Raw genomic sequence first — 16,335 nt, 5'->3', positions numbered from 1 at the left:
TCTGTCTTTTTTGCTTTCTTTAGCCCACAGGGGCTTACAAGTGGGAGCCGTTAAAGGTTACCTGGCGGCGCTGTGAATATTTAAGCTCTCGTCTGAGGAGTGTTCTTATTTTAAAATTCCTTTAATTTCTCAGTTTCTGAAAGGGCTCACTAATGTGTTCCCTCCGTCACCTTTCCAGGTGCCCGGTTGGGATTTGAACCTTGTCGTCAAGTTTCTAATGGGTGCTCCATTTGAGCCTTTACATTCTTGTCCTTTGAGACTGTTAACCCTTAAAACTGTATTTTTAGTTGCGGTCACTTCCGCTCGCAGAGTGAGTGAGTTACAGGCACTTTCAGTTAAGCCACCCTTCACTGTGTTTCATAAGGACAGGGTTGTCCTTCGAGTTCGTCCTTCCTTTCTTCCGAAGGTGGTGTCGGAATTTCATTTAAGCCAGAAGGTTATTCTTCCGCCATTTTATCCTCCTCCACATCCTGGTAAGGAAGAGGAGAGGCTGGATCCTGGGAGAGCTTTAAGTTTCTACATTTCACGCATGTCCCGGGTCAGAGTGGACGATCAGCTCTTTATTGGTTACGCTGGAAGGAGTTTGGGACAAGCTGTGACTAAGCAGACTTTGTCTAGATGGATTATCTTGGCAATTTCTAAATGTTACCGCCTGGTGGGTAAGGACCCTCCGGTAGGTTTACGGGCCCATTCGACTAGGGGTATGGCTGCCTCATCTGCTCTGCAGAGAGGTGTTCCTATTCGTAACATCTGTGAAGTAGCCACTTGGGCTTCGGTCCATACTTTTATACGTCACTACTCCCTAGATTCTTCCCATGGGCAGGATCTGATCTTTGGCAAGGCGGTCCTTTACTCTGCGATTTGATTGGACATTCTAAATTTGTATATTCTATATTCTTTTCCCACCTCCTTACATTGGTACTGCTTTGGGAGTCTGTCATAGATATGGAATACGTCGGAGGACCCAATGCCCTCGAAGAACAAGTTACTCTCTTACCTGGTAACGTTCTTTCGATGGGATGGTCCGACGACGTATCCCATATCGCTCCCTCCCTGCCTACCCCGCTACAGAATTTCTTATGCGATTGCAGCTTACGTTTCCGCAAGGCTTTCTGTGGTCATACTGGCAGTAGATTGGTGCCACACGTTCTGGGGAAAAAACTACAAGTGAGGCTAAGGGCGTTGTGCGTCCTACTTATAACATCTGGTGACGTCGGCTCGACGGAGGCCCTCAAGGACAGCGTATCGACATCATCCTCGCAGGACGCAGACGCCAAGCGATTTTCCGAAGGAGCACAGCTGTGGTGATTACTGTCATAGATATGGAATACATCGTCGGACCATCCCATCGAAAGAACGTTACCAGATAAGTGAGTAACTTGTTCATCTCAACGCCGCTACTACTTTGGAGGGAGTCTTAGACCGAATTTGGGTAATATTTCCAACTAGAAACACCACCAATTTATACGCCCACTAGTCACCCACCATCTTGTCCTGTCGGAAGTCGATTTTTTGAGAGTGAATAGGATCATTCTACTTGTACATTTGACTGCCAAAAAAATGCATTCATTTCTTTTTTATGAGCATAAGAAGAGGTTTATTACAGATTATCTTGCAAGATAAATCATACAACATTTTAGCATTAACCCACTCCCTACCAACTAAGCCATTCCGGCTTTCAGGAGAGCTGATTTTGTGCCAGTCGGCCATTTGATCCCTCAAAGTCAAAAGACACTTACCAGGCCTTCCAGTTTGTTGTTTCCGCCTTACCTAAAACAGTAATTAAATTGTCTCCAGGAATGAGTGCCTTATTTATGTCCATGCCACATGCCACTAGGAAAAGAGCCTCATTGGGTGAACTAGTTATGTCCTGTTGAATCCATTGACACTGAGACAACGCCCTTGCCACAGTAACATGGGACAGGCTGCAAGTTCTGAGTCATCTTTGTTTAATGGCAGGGGTGTTGCTAGATTTGGAAAAGATCTAGGGCTATGCACATTTTGGGACTGTCGGGACTGGGGGCTAGCTAGCCTTTTTGGTTGTAACCCCTGAGCTTCTATCCGGGCTACAACCAAAAGACCCGGGGCTACATCCCCATCAGCGCCCACCCAACCCCCAGCAACGCCTCTGTTTAATGTTGCTGCACCGCTCTGTATTGTGGCTATCAGCATTGCTGTACAAATTGGAGTGCCCTTGCCAAGAGTCCACTGGGATTCAAAGGAAAATAACAAACACTAGTGACGGGTGATTCTTCTACCAAGCGTATAGAATTTCAAACTGAGAAAATGTTGGCCCAGTAACTCTAACTTGTTTTCTTTTGTCAAGGAAACAAGCCAAGCCTGGCCCCTCCTGTTTCTCGATCACTTTCATTTCCCACATTTTCTTCATACCATCGTTGTTATTATGTTTTTATTAGTTCACTTATACCTCTATTTTTCATTACTCTGGGATTCTGTGACCGTCCACCCCTTTTGCATGGCAAATCTCGCATTATTACTACAAAGGAGATGCGTTTCCTGCAGTAATGCTGCCTTCCCTTGCACTCACGAAATTTGCCAAGACTTTTATTTGTTTAATCTTATTTAAACCCCCTCTAAAGTACAGATCATTAATGTAGTCATAGTACAACTGCACATGGCCTGTATTACATTTGTAATGCCTTGCATTGTTTTTGATGGTGCTTGCACCCCTGTACCCTCCATATCTCTGTTTACACCCATAAACACCACACCCATTTACTTCATACCCACACCCACATCTGTAACACAAGCAAACAGCTGTAACAATACATTTTAGTAGTCCCAAATCTGGCCCATGGTGACCACCTCAGTGCCATGTTCGACAAGCATCCTCTGTATCAGCAAAGACCAGTGAGAGCTGTAGCTCGGACACTGGTTGAGACCAGACCAGAAGAGAGATCAAAGAGCTTGCTGAGAGCTATACCTCAGACAATGGATGAGAACATACCATTAGGGGAATCAAAACTTCTTGTGAGCTGTACCTCGGGCGCTGGCTGAGACTATACAAGAAGAGAGAACAAAGAGTTTGTTGATACCGATACCTCGAACACTGGGTAACACACCACTGAGCTTGCTGAGAAGGCATACATACTTAGTGGTTTGGAATGTGTTGACCCTGGTGGCCAACCTGTGACTTGAGTGTAGCAATATCACAGCCTGGCAAAAAAAAACCTAAGCAAGGTGGAAGAAATACTTTCTGGAACGAGTAGTTAAAAGGTATTGACGCTGGTCAAGGAGGCCAACCCAAGACTGAGGCTGCCAAGAAGCGAGCTGTGCTAGAACCATAAGACTGAGTGAACCAATAAACACGCGGGGCAATGTATACTAGTATTCCCATAGTCAGGCAAATGCCTGACTATGGGAATACTAGTGTACATTGCCCAACCTGACAGATGTATGAAAGGAATGCTTATTATTTCTTGCTTGACGCCCCTAGAACGTATAGACCTTACTCATCCAATCCATCCTGACAAGGTAAACAAAGGTGTTGAATTTACTGTAGGGCTTGTGTGTGATCTTACTGTGACTCGTGACATAATGACATGTTAACATATGATTAGCATATGAAAAACAAGAAATAAAGAACTATATGCTTCATACGCACCGATATGCCTCCGGGTAGAAAAATGAAAGTAGAATTCTTACTTGAAGTTTTTTCCATACTAAACTTCGGCTGTTCAGGATGCCAGCAGGTCTTTTCTAGCAGTCAAAGATTGCCTATGAGGCCATAACATCAAATATCGATTATGTTCTTAGCAAAGTTCAGAGGGTTGGAAGAAGGTCCACTTTATTTCTACAGTCGTGTGGCTGCAATCAGGTGAAATCGGAGGATAACTGCACCCGTGCTGACTAGGAAAAGTCTTGCCTGGGTGGAGCCCATGGTTCCTCAATGAGAGACGTAAGCAGAAGCTGTGGCAAATGCATGGGTGCGTTATTAGCAGCCGGAGTGTCTTTGTTTTTGCCAGGGGCCCAGTTCTAGAGGCCCCATTTTAAGCGTCAGAAATTATGTTTGCAATTAAGATCGTTTCTCAAATACAACGGGTCCTTTGGAAGTTGTCATCGCTGAGTTTATGACGAATTAGACGTCACAGGGATGGTGCAGACGAGACGAAGTACTCAGTTTTTGTTTTCCGTTGATATTGCTTCAGAAATCACATACCAAATCGGGTAAAATTGTGTTTCACTGATGTTTGTGTGTTGTCAGTGTGGGTGGGGCGGTATTTTCAGTAATTGTTTCTGTAATATTGTGTGTGTTATTAAACTTTGATCCAAATTGCAGAATTCAGTTGGGGCAAGGGAAAACAACAATGAATTATTGCAGTGATTGCTATGTTTCTTGGGGAAGGGAATAAATGATGCAGCAAACACGACTTAACCTGCCCACGTGGAATATGAGAGGTCTAAATAATAATGCAAAAGCCAGAAAGATGATTAACTGGCTTGAGAGTAGTCACAAATATTTTACACATATTAATCTATTTTTGCCGTAAAGCAAGCCATTGATGCCCCTATAATAACACATTTGAACAACAGTATATTTTTCAGAGGTATACCAACGATTTGCAGAACTGTTACAACTATCCATAACTTTAAAACTTTGCTGCATTAAAACCTTTCAGCGGACAGAAGAAGACACTGCGATGTCTAATTTCCTCCCACTGATTCCTCATCTATGATATCCCTATAGCAGCGCAGCTGTTCTCTGGAAAGTTTTATGCCGCCAGGGTGTGCAGCGAGGATCCGCATCGGCTCCATCCGACGCCTCTACCTGCCCCGTGCACATATTGTTGTAGCCAGTTTCTATAGCGACGCCGCGCCCTGTGACCTCAGTTCCTTTTTCCACACACTCTGTTCTCTGATTGGAACACGCTCGTCAAGCCTTTTCTTACTTTTGAAGTACACCATACCTACTCCGCCCAATGCCTCATGCTTCTAGCTGTGTCCGACCTTCGGCCGACAAATGTAGGTCTCGGGTTCGCACATGATTTGTTGGTATTGCTTGGGTGAGGACCATGACACCCAGATTGCAGGTCATGTCAGTCCATGCACCAGAAGGCTCACCGGAAGAGGGCGGCGAATATCTTTACCTTAATCCACAAGTTGAAGGTTCAAGCTACTCGTTTGAAGTTACACGGCGTGGAGCGACGTTCCAAGGAGCAAGCGACTCAGTTCAAGAAAAAGGACCAGAAGCAGCAGCATCGGAAGAGGTCCCGATCCCACAGTGTCCTCTCACTGACCTTCGTCTTCGAGGAAGAAGAACCACCACTCGGGAGTCCCTGAGCATCTGGCGCAGGTACTTTTTCCCACCCAGTCTTCCACGCCAGTGGAATGGGAGACCTTCCGTCTGAAGATGTTGGACATCTTCACCAAGGTCCTGGTGGCTCCGGCCTTGACACCAGTGGTGCAGACAATGGTGTCATCAGCGTCCGGCTACGGGGCTGCTGGGTCCCACTGCATCTTTTGCGACTGGCAGGGTACCCTCTGTGGTCCACTCCTGCGTGCCTAATGGCTCAGGCCTGTGCCAGATGGAGACAGGTGGCTCGGTGCCAACAGGACCCGCCCTTGGGTGCAGAGGCCTCGGTTTCCTCAACATAGTCGGTGCCACGGACACCGTGGCTCCGCAGGAATAATTTTCACCCCTAGGGACGCCTTCTTATCAAGGATATATGACATCTACAATGAGGAGGGCAACAAGGTCCCTTTTGGGCTTGAGCCTATGTGCTCTAGGGAGATGAGGGAAGAGTTCTATGGGGAAGGTAAGGACGCTGAAGATGACTAGTACTAGGGGTCATTACCCGTCCAAATACAATTAAATCATTCGTTAGCACCCCAACTGCGGCATGCAGAGACAGCCATTAGTAGCTAGTAGGGCAACCAGCATGAACCATGGAAGTGTTGGTCCAAGAATTTCATTGCTTCGTCAGGAATCGTGAAGAAGTAGACTCTGTCTGAGTGTTCAATTCTAAGTTTGGCGGGGAATAACATGGCATATTTGCACCCAGGACCTGAAGTCTCTTCTTCACTACCATAAATGACTTATGTTCCTGCTGCACAGCTGTTGAGAAGTCAGGATAGATAGAGATGAATCCTATTAGATCCTTGCGGGAGTTCACCCTTAGCCCTGGCCGGCCGCAGCAGAGCATCCCTGTCATGAAAATTGAGGACTCTGGCAATGATAGGGCGGGGTGCCTGGTTTTGGTTTCGCAGTCAGTGACCGGTGCGCCCGTTCAGTAGCAAACTGGGGTGAAAGCTTATGTCCGTCTAGCAAGGAAAGAAGGGTGCACTCGACAAAGTCCTCCATAGGACCAGTAATGCTTGTCTTCGGGGACCCTTGTAATACATATATTGTTTTGGCGTGATTTGGATTACAGGTCCTCTTTTTTCTTGCTTACAATCTGTACTTGCCTGTTGAGGGTGGTTAGATCGGATCTTAGACTGTTAATATCATCTTCAGCCAGCCCAAACCTGGTCTCAACCTCAGTAACACTGGTATCGGTCTTCTCCATGCGATTGTGCCACTCATATCGTCCAATTTGGTGTTAAGGGTGGTGAACCCCTCCTGCATGTAGTCCATCATCCATTGTAATTCAGAAGGTTCCTCAGCAGGAGGCTGAGACAAGCCAGGCACTGCCTCACCCGCTCCCTCCGGTTCCCTTGGGGTCGGCTTGGCAAACATGTTAAAGAGCCTTGTTTCTTGCCCCCTCCTTTTGTGGTGGCTGGACCCCAAGCTCTGATAGAGGGTGGGCAGTCCGGATATGCCGGACTCGCTGAGATATGCCAGAAGGATCACAGGTTTGAGGGCCAAGATGTCAAGTATATCATCTACTACCAGCGCTCCTCAGAAAGTAGGCACTATCTTCAGCACAAAGGGAGCAGTTTTCAATCTTTACACAGCACAGGGGTAGGCTGGCCAGGGTTGGAGAGCCCCAGCACCAGCGCAACAATTGCGGTAAGTATAACAGATGTGCCAGCAATGAGCAAGAAGATCGAGTGTCACAGGGATAGACATAGCACACAGTTGAGGTAGGAGGAGCAGCTGTGTTCCACAGGGCCGTTCAGTGTGATCTCTTGAGGGGCAGTGGTACCAGCACAAGAGGAGGGATCGGAAGGTCTTGCACCCATGCACCACATGAGGTATGGAGAAAGGGTATCCTGGTACACTCCCTACCACAGCCACGCCACCCCACCAGCCATCATACAGTGATGATAGCTGTAAGTACCCAATGAGCTGGGGCAGGATTTATAGACTGGGCATATTGGGTCAAGAGCAGGCCAGCTTTAAGAACAGCAGACAACACCATTAAGGCAAAGTCCACACGTGACATCGGCCACACAAACCGTCAAAGCAGCAGGGCAGAATGGGGGAGGCACAGCAACAGCAAACAGTGCACCCAGGTTCACAGCAGCAGTAAAAGGGGTGTTACACCCCACAAGTATCGAACCTCTATGTAAAATGGCTAGAGAGTGTAGAGGACTGGGGCACTCAGCAGTCCTGAAGCTGGTAAGGGGGCCGGCGAGCACACAACCCAGCAGGTAGCAGGCTGGACCCAGGAGCTGGAATCCACCTCACCAGGGGGTTAATCAAGGGGCAGGGATGGGCCCCGAAAGGAGTTGGTAGGCCCCACCCATGGGGCTACAAGGAAGGCAGGGACAGCCCAGCCCCAGCAACAAGGCTCACCTGTGGGACCCAGCCGGAGTACGGGCCCGCTGCTCCGGAGCAAATATGGGCGCAGAGTAGGCCAGTGCACTCAATCCGGGCTGCCGATCACTCATGGATAGTACCAGCCGGCCCCAAGCGCATGTTGAGAGAGGGCACCAAGGAAAGTAAGGAGTCCGGCCAGGCTACGTGGTCGTCGAATCTGCTGGGTAAAGTGGGCCGCCAATGCCCCGGAAGCCAGACACAGGGCTCCATGAGGGGTGTCGTTTGTTCGTGTATTGGTATTCTTCCTTTCCTCTCTTTCCCCCAGAAGCTCACTGTCTCCAGAGCTCTGGTTCTCTCTAGGCTGGACTACTGCAACAGCCTCTTTCTAAATTGGCCTGCTTTTACTCTACGCCCTCTGCAACTCATCCAAAACAGGACTGTTTTTTTAGCTGTCTGGTACCAACGCTAAATACATGGTGTTCTAGTGCGCTGCTTGTCGTACATGGGTATTGCACCTTCAGTGTCAATGGAAGTGATCGCTTTCAGTCAGGTTTAATATTTCAATGAGGGCTATTTGTATTTGGGAGAATAGATAGCCATCTACTTTACAGTAATCAATAATTGAACAGGATCCTCCTCTTGTAAATGTATATCTCGGTGGGGTGGGAGGGGGCAGGGGAGGGCGGTTATTTGGGCACCTACCGTTAAGGTCTATTAAAGCATATTCGCTTGAGAGGAACAGTCTCACAATAATAAATGGTATTGATGAACGTATCCACATTACCAGTCCTCCCTTCGAATAGCCTTAAGTACTTTAGTGGAGAAACAGGCTGTCAGCGTGGGTTCTTCCATCAGCCAAGTATTCTGAAGAAGGATAATGTCAAATTGCCTAATAAAGCGTAACCGCTCATCATCTAGCATGTTATCTCGTAATCTTGCTATATTCCATGAGATTATACTCAGACCAGAATGAGATTGTGCCTCGGCAGGGGTTGCCGCTGGGTCGTAGGACCATTGCTTATGCAACTATAGATAGGATCGCAAGTCTGCCTTGACAAAGTTGTAATATCACCACGCTGTAGAGGGATTCAAGAAAGGCCAGGGATAGATCTAGAATAGGGGGCACCAATAAGCATCAAGTTATTCAGCCCCAAGGGTTCAGGCTGAATGGGGAGAACCAGAACGTCAAACCAAGCAACATGTCGATGGCACTGTACTGTCTGGCCTTAACGGCCAGAAGAACTTTGATACTAAAACCCCAGAGCAACTCCCTGCATTGTAACAAGCACCACCTCAAATATGGATTATTAAAACAAAAGCTCACACTGCAGCTCTCACAGAACATGCAATATGAGAGAATGTGCACAGAAGAAAATAAAAGAAATGTCACACAATCCCAACATTGTATGCAATGTGCGGAGTAAAGCAAGTTTATATGAGTTTTTATTACCATGTGTTATCCCCCTGAAAGTGCAGACCAGATTGAGATGTCGCCAATCTCCAAGTGGGTCAGGGGAAGCAGTTTCTGCTAGTCTTGAGGGTGCCTTAACTTCGCTATGGCTGGCATGATTTTGGGCCATACCTTGTATATTCTTTGCTGCAACCTGTTTGCCGATGCAGAGCAAAAGGGTGTCTCTCTGTCTAGAATGGATCTTGGTGTATGCTAACCCCTGCTTTACAGTGGATTTTGAATGTGGTTTCTCCAGCATCCCTTTACTAGGTTTAACCGGTGGTAAGTCTTTGAGAATGATAGAATCACAATGGGCCTGCCGTACTTCTACAGTGATGCTTACTGTTAGCAAAGTAGCAGCAACATCACGGCTGGGAACAATCCCAGGATTGACAGTGTCAATGATGGGCGGCCTGGCGTCCATAGGGTTTACCTCAGCATGTCTTGCAGTATGGTCAGTGATGTTATGTTTATATGTGCTTATAACGCGACGAAAGCCCGCAGGCATCAGGGCGCGGAAACACAGAAAGGACAGAACATCAGAAGGGCATACTAGTAATAATAAAAAGGGTGCTGGCTGGCTTTTATCTGATAGAGCAATTCAGTGGAACAAATGAGTTTTAGTCACTTAGAACGAGGAGAAAGGCGAGTGCAGTGATTTCGCAACTGCTCCAAAAGAAGGAAGTGTAATGAATTTACTCACGATAGATATAGGTTTAACTTTGTGAGTTTATTAGTAGGAAGTCCCCGAGGGACCAACCTCCAACAGCCAGGCAGCTTCTTCTTTTTTTTTTTTATTTTTTTTTTTTTATTATTAAGTTTATTGAATTTTATAGAAAACATACAAGCAACAAACTTATCAGCATTGTAATCGTAGAACTCATTGCATAGAATCCACACCCCATATCCATCCCCAACCGTCACAGAATCTAAAAAGCAAAACAGGCCAACTTATTATCACATGTCATCAAACAATTTAAACTTTTTGTTCCTGCGAAGGATAACCTTCTCAATTCTGGCCACTTGCCTCAAGTCCTCCACCCATTCTGAACAGGTCGGGCTCTCATCACATTTCCATTTTCTCAAAACAATTTTTTTCGCAGAATTTGTAGCCCTAAAAAAACAGCATTTCTGTGGATAAGTGAGATCTTCCACTTTATCATCCTCACCCAAGATGATAGTGTTATAATCAAAATCCTCTTGCAGTAATAGAACCTCATTAATCTTCTCAGTGACACTCCTCCAAAATGTCCTCAGTTCATAACAGTCCCAGATCAAGTGTTCAAAGGAGCCGACATCATGCTTACACCTCCAACAGGACTCTGAGTCAATCTGATTGACACAGCCAGGCAGCTTCATGTATGGTTCTGGAATCTAGATTCCAGAACCATACACGAAGGGAGCACTATGACAACATTAGAATTGATTATAACAAAAGGTTCTACATCAAAACATCTCCTCCCCTATAATGTTTAAACAAAATAATTAAAGCATTTATAGTGCATGGCATATCTTAAGATTTTGAATGTATTATAAGATAACGTGATTAACATTAATATTAATAACTTTGAATTTAACTTGGAAAAGGATACACAAACGTTTCAGTGTTCTTGGCAAGACAGTTGGTGAAACCTCCTTTAAGTGAACAGGTTCCTTGCTATTGTTAGTAATATATATAGTCTTGCTTATAGTTCTGCACACTCCTCCTGGATCTTGATGATATATAATTGTCCACACTCATATTCCCAGGTAATTCCTGACTTATTGTTTTTCTCAGTACATCTCCACTACCTGTAGGTGTACTGTGTCCATTGTTAGATCCTGAGTATGTATAATTGTCTTTAAACAAAACTCTGTTTGGATTCTGACTAATTTCATTCCTATATATTTCTCCTTCCTTTGCTAAAATAACATCATTACAAGACCACTTCTTGCCATCTTCCAAAAGAACTGATTTCTTGGAACAATCCATAACTCTCTGAGGTTCTCGATATTTAGATTCTCCTTTCATCACTATCTTGGGTTCTTGAACTCTAACCCAGTCACCCTTCTCGATTCTGCTTTCCATCGCATGCTTCTGTTTATCATAATACTTCTTATATTCATCTTGTCTCCTCTTCACTTGGTTCACAATTTCCTCAAAATGTATTTCTTTATTCCTTTTCCATGCCATCCAAGCAAGTCTAAATCTATTCGTGGTAATTCTCCCTCTCATCAGAGTGAATGGTTCCTCCTCGGTTACTGAGTGCGGAGTGACTTTATATGTATTGAGATCTTCTTTAAGTGTCTCTTTCCATGGCAAATTATTAACTACAGCCAACTGAATTATTCCTTTTATAAAACGGTTCATCCTTTCTACTAAACCATTATCCATGGGATGGTATAGTGCTGTCGTGTTGTGTTTAATGGCTTGCTCCTTCAAAAAACTTTGAACTTCCTGTGACATAAATTGGACTCCATTATCAGAAATTAATTCTTGTGGTTCCCCTTCTCTGCCAAATATTTCCTCAAGAAACTTTACAATTTTCATAGCTGACACAGACTCTTCAATAATTCCACATTAGTCCCATTTGGATGTATAATCCATCAATGCAATGTAGTAAACCTTCTGTGGTCCCAATGTTTCATATGGAACAGCTATGTCAATTGCTAACTTCGTCCACACTGAATTTGGTACTTCTATTGGTTTAAGTGGAGTAATTTGTGTCACTTTCCCTTTATCGCTCACTGCACATGCAGTGCATTCTTTAACTCCACATGTTAGGCCACCAGTAGGCTTCTCTTACTCTCCTCTTAGTCAAATTCCTTCCCACATGTCCTTCATGTGCAATTTCCATAATCCTCTCTCTCATCGTGACTGGAGGAACTATACGATCTCCTCTGTAAATACACACACTGTCACATGTCATTTCATCTTTTATCTTTTTCCAGGACGTGATATTTTTATCTACATTTCTCCATCCATTTTCAATGGCATCTTTTAACAGTTCTTGTTCTGTATCTTGCTTCCTGGCCTCAATCCATTCCTCTTTCTAAAAACTGGGATGTATATGTGCAATAATACAATCCATGCCTTGATCCTCTGGTAATTCATCTTTGATATTGTAGTCATCACCACCTGTGTCACATGGCAATCGAGAAAAACAATCGGCCACTACATTTGTCCTTCTTGGTATATATTTTATGTTGACATTATACTGCATAATGATTAAAGTCCACCTTCTTATCCGTGGAAACGTCAAATGTGGAGTCTTAGCATTCAACACATGTATAAGTGGCTTGTGATCTGTTTTGAGGTCAATAGGAATACCCCAAATGAGCCCTTTAAAGAGTTCTAAAATCCATTTGACCCCTAAGGCCTCCTTCTCAATAGTAGAATAGTTCTTCTCAGCACCTCTTAATGTTCTGGAGGCAAAGGCAATCAGAACTACCAGTCCTCCTGCACTTATTCTAAGATGCCCCCCAAACCTATGTTGCTGGCATCCACTGATATCATGGTCTTAGCGCAACATTCAAACATTATAAGAGCTGGCGCTTTATTAACATCTTTATCATGTTGAATTCCTTCTTGCATTCTTCAGACCTATAACATTTTGTACTTTTGCACATTAGATCTCATTTGTTTAGTTTTGTCTGAATAGTGGTCTACAAATTTGGAATAATACTCCGTCAAACCCAAAAAACTGCGGAGCTGGTCCTTGTTGGCTGGATCAAGAATTTTGAGAATGGTGTCCACGAATACCTCCTTAGGTTTTATGCCTTCAGCATTGATACAATGACCCAGGTAGGTTACCTTATTCTTCTTTATTTTACATTTCTCAATCCTGAGTGTTACCCTTTCTGTTGGATAACTTGCAACACACCCAACAACTTTGCATCGTGTTCATCTTCAGACATGGCAGATACTAGTATATCGTCCTGAAAATAATGTACCCCTTGAAGACCATTAAACAGGTGTTGCATTAGTCTCTGAAAAACAGCAGCTGCAGATGCTAGCCCAAATGGCATTCTTTTGTACCTAAATGCTCCCAATGGTGTTATGAATGAGGTAAGATGTCTGGATGCTTCATCTAGTACAACCTGATGATATGCAGAAGATAGATCTAACGTTGTGAAAAACTTCGCCGGTTTCATGGTGGTAAGCATTTCCCCAATATTGGGTAAGGGATGGCGATCCACCCAAATGTTACTGTTGAGGTCTCTCAAATCAACACACATTCTGATCGAGCCATCTGGCTTTTTAACAATTACAATTGGGGATAACCATTCAGAGCTCTCAATTGGTTCAATAATGTCTTGTTTGCATAGTTTTTCCAGTCTTTTTCTAATGCTTCTCTCATACCAATCGGTATATTTCTTACCTTATGTACTACTGGCTTTGCTCCTCTCTTGAGTATAATGCGATGTTTAAAACCTTTCAGAACACCAATGTTGTCATTGAACACCTTGGGAAAGCTCTTGGCCAAATTTTCAGACGTGTTACAACTATTTTCAGAAATGCATAAAATGGGTACACTTTCACCAGGATGTATCCTGATCTTTAATGACGCTTGTTCCCACCAGCTAACTATGGAAAACCCATTTTCGGCCACATACAGTCTGCAGTAGGTTTTTCTTCCTTCAAATTCCAAATGTACCCATGTGTAACCTATTATATGTATCGGTGTCTTGCCATACCCAGTGGCTCTTACATTGGCTGTATGCAAATCCTCCATGTTCTTTCTCAACACTTTAATATAGGTCTCCACATCTACCATTGTATATGGAGAACCTGTATCAACCATAACCTGTAACATTATGCCGTTTATAGCCATGTGCACCCATGGACCAACCGCACCTTCAGTTGATTTGAAAGCTAGGATCTGTACTTCTTCTTCAAAACCATTTGTAACTGCCAGTAAACTACTGGGACCACCAATTTCCTCTAAAGCTTTTATGTGTGTTTTGGCTCGTCTTCCATAGCGGCCACCATTTCTCTGGGCATTATTCATGTAGGATGAATTAAATCTGCCTCTCCCTATGTCATTGCGACAGACCTTGCCAAAATGGCCCACTTGTCCACATTTGTAACATTCAGCCGATAGCGCTGGACAATCCTTTTCCATATTAATGTGCCTGTACCAACCACATTTGTAACACCTGCCTTGTGGTTTGTATGTGCCTTCTTTATCTTGCTTGGAACCTATTCCAAAATCCGATTTAGCTATTCTCTTTACAATGGCAACCAATGCTGCTTCATCTTTACTACATTGTCCATCATCAACACTCTGAACTGATTTTATTTCTGCACATTCCAGTTTGTGTTGAACCGCTTTCATGCATCTTTCACCCAGTTCTATCGATCTAGCAATTTCTACAGCCTGATCAAGTGTCGGGTTCTTGGCTTGCCATAACCGCTGTTGTATCCGAGGATCAGCTACATGTAATACAAGTTGATCCCTCAAATACTCATCTGCCACTCCTGTAAAGTCACATGTCGACAGCAAGCCTCTCAATGCAGCTATGTATCCATCAATACTCTCAACTTTATTCTGTCTCCTGGAAAAGAACCTGTATCGTTCTAAAACTATGTTGGTTTTATTACCAAAGTGCTTACTCAATTTCACCATTGCAGTCTCATATTTTCTAATCCCACTCGAAGAATCACCAGATCCTTCTTCTGTAACCCCAAGTTCAGGCAATGTTCTAAAAAATTCTTAATGCCTCTGCCCCCACACAGTTTAGAAGAGTGACTTCTTTTAAGTCATCATTAAACTTAGCTCCTCCAATTGCTCTCAAATAAACTTGGAAGTTGTCTTGCCATTGTTCCCACGAACAGATTGGCTGCCCAGGCTGTGCTAAAAATGTTATTGGGGCCACGAAATTCTGCATCTTGCCTGATTTTATTGTCTATATAACCCCACTTGGTTATATTATGCCTTCAATGAATATCCTTGTCACACCATGCAATTCCAACCATTGACTCATTAATTTGAAATATGCGTGTTGAAATAACTTTTATTCCTGCTTTGTTTTGTAACGTTATTGACAGCTGCAGTCAGTAGTGAATGACATTTTGTACTTCCATACACATTAGTACAGTATGAATTTCTTCCTGTTGCTCTGTTTACACATGTGCCAACACGTTGCACCGAGTTCCCAGTCTCTTCAAATAAATTAAAATGCAGCCGCGCTACTTCGTTTATGCAGCAGCGCATATCAGCATCAATTTCCTTTCATTCAAGGTCTCGTATCATGTTTATTCAGTTCTTCGATACGCGAATAAGTAACCATAGCAACTCCAGTCCTAAAATGGCGGCACGCAGGCAACGTCGAAAGGTGCTTTTCTTTAATGTACAGTACTCTCACCTCAGACGATCATCACGTCACACGTCATCACGTTTCGGGTGCACTTCTCCAGTCAGCATCCGTTGGCCTCTCGTTCTCGCGCACTTCTCAAATGATGCGATCATCCATAAATACACGATAAGTTGATTTTCTCATTCCACAAACCTTCTAGCTTCCTTTTCAGCGCTGCGCTTTCACAATTTCACACATGTCGCACGCAGGTCCGTTTCTTTTCTTACACTACTAGCTATGCTCATCACGGCGGCTGCGACGTTGCTATTTTTTTAATTTTTTAAATTTTTTTTATTGAATTTAGCTGAAATTTAATCAACTTTTTCAATTCATTACAAAATAGAAGGAAAAGAATTAGCAAACATATTCAACAGCAAAACAACAAGAAACATTGCCTTAATTCGGGAAAAAATGAAAAAGAATCTCAAAGTCCATCTAAAGAAGGAAGAACAATACTTAAAATGATCTTAAAACAATAATACACAAATAGATGTCAAAAAGAGAAAGCAATAAAAGCAATAAACTATCTCTAAAACCCACCTATAGTGGTATTCTCTTGAAATACAATCGACAATTTTTCCATATAGGTTGCAATAAAATTTCTCTCGACATTTCTCTTTGTGTGAGATCTTTGCAATTGATATACATGTTATAATAAAAAAGAGAAAGAAAATAGTAAAGGTTTATTAGATCAGGTTTTCAACTTTGTCTCTAATTTTAAGGCTTCCAAAAAATTAACTGTGGCTATTCTGATGCTCATAATGTTAGTGGCTATTATTTCAACCCATCTATTCTCAGGCTCCATTTGAGCAAAATAGGGCTAGTGGTTGCAAAAATGTAATCGTCTCAGGTACTTGAGTTCTGGGCAGTCAACAATTACATG

Source organism: Ambystoma mexicanum, chromosome 6p (assembly GCF_040938575.1).
Source record: "Ambystoma mexicanum isolate Mex_15411 chromosome 6p, UKY_AmexF1_1, whole genome shotgun sequence".
Lineage (NCBI taxonomy): Eukaryota > Metazoa > Chordata > Amphibia > Caudata > Ambystomatidae > Ambystoma > Ambystoma mexicanum.
The sequence above is the reverse complement of the archived record's forward strand: the minus strand, read 5'-3'. Positions refer to the sequence as shown.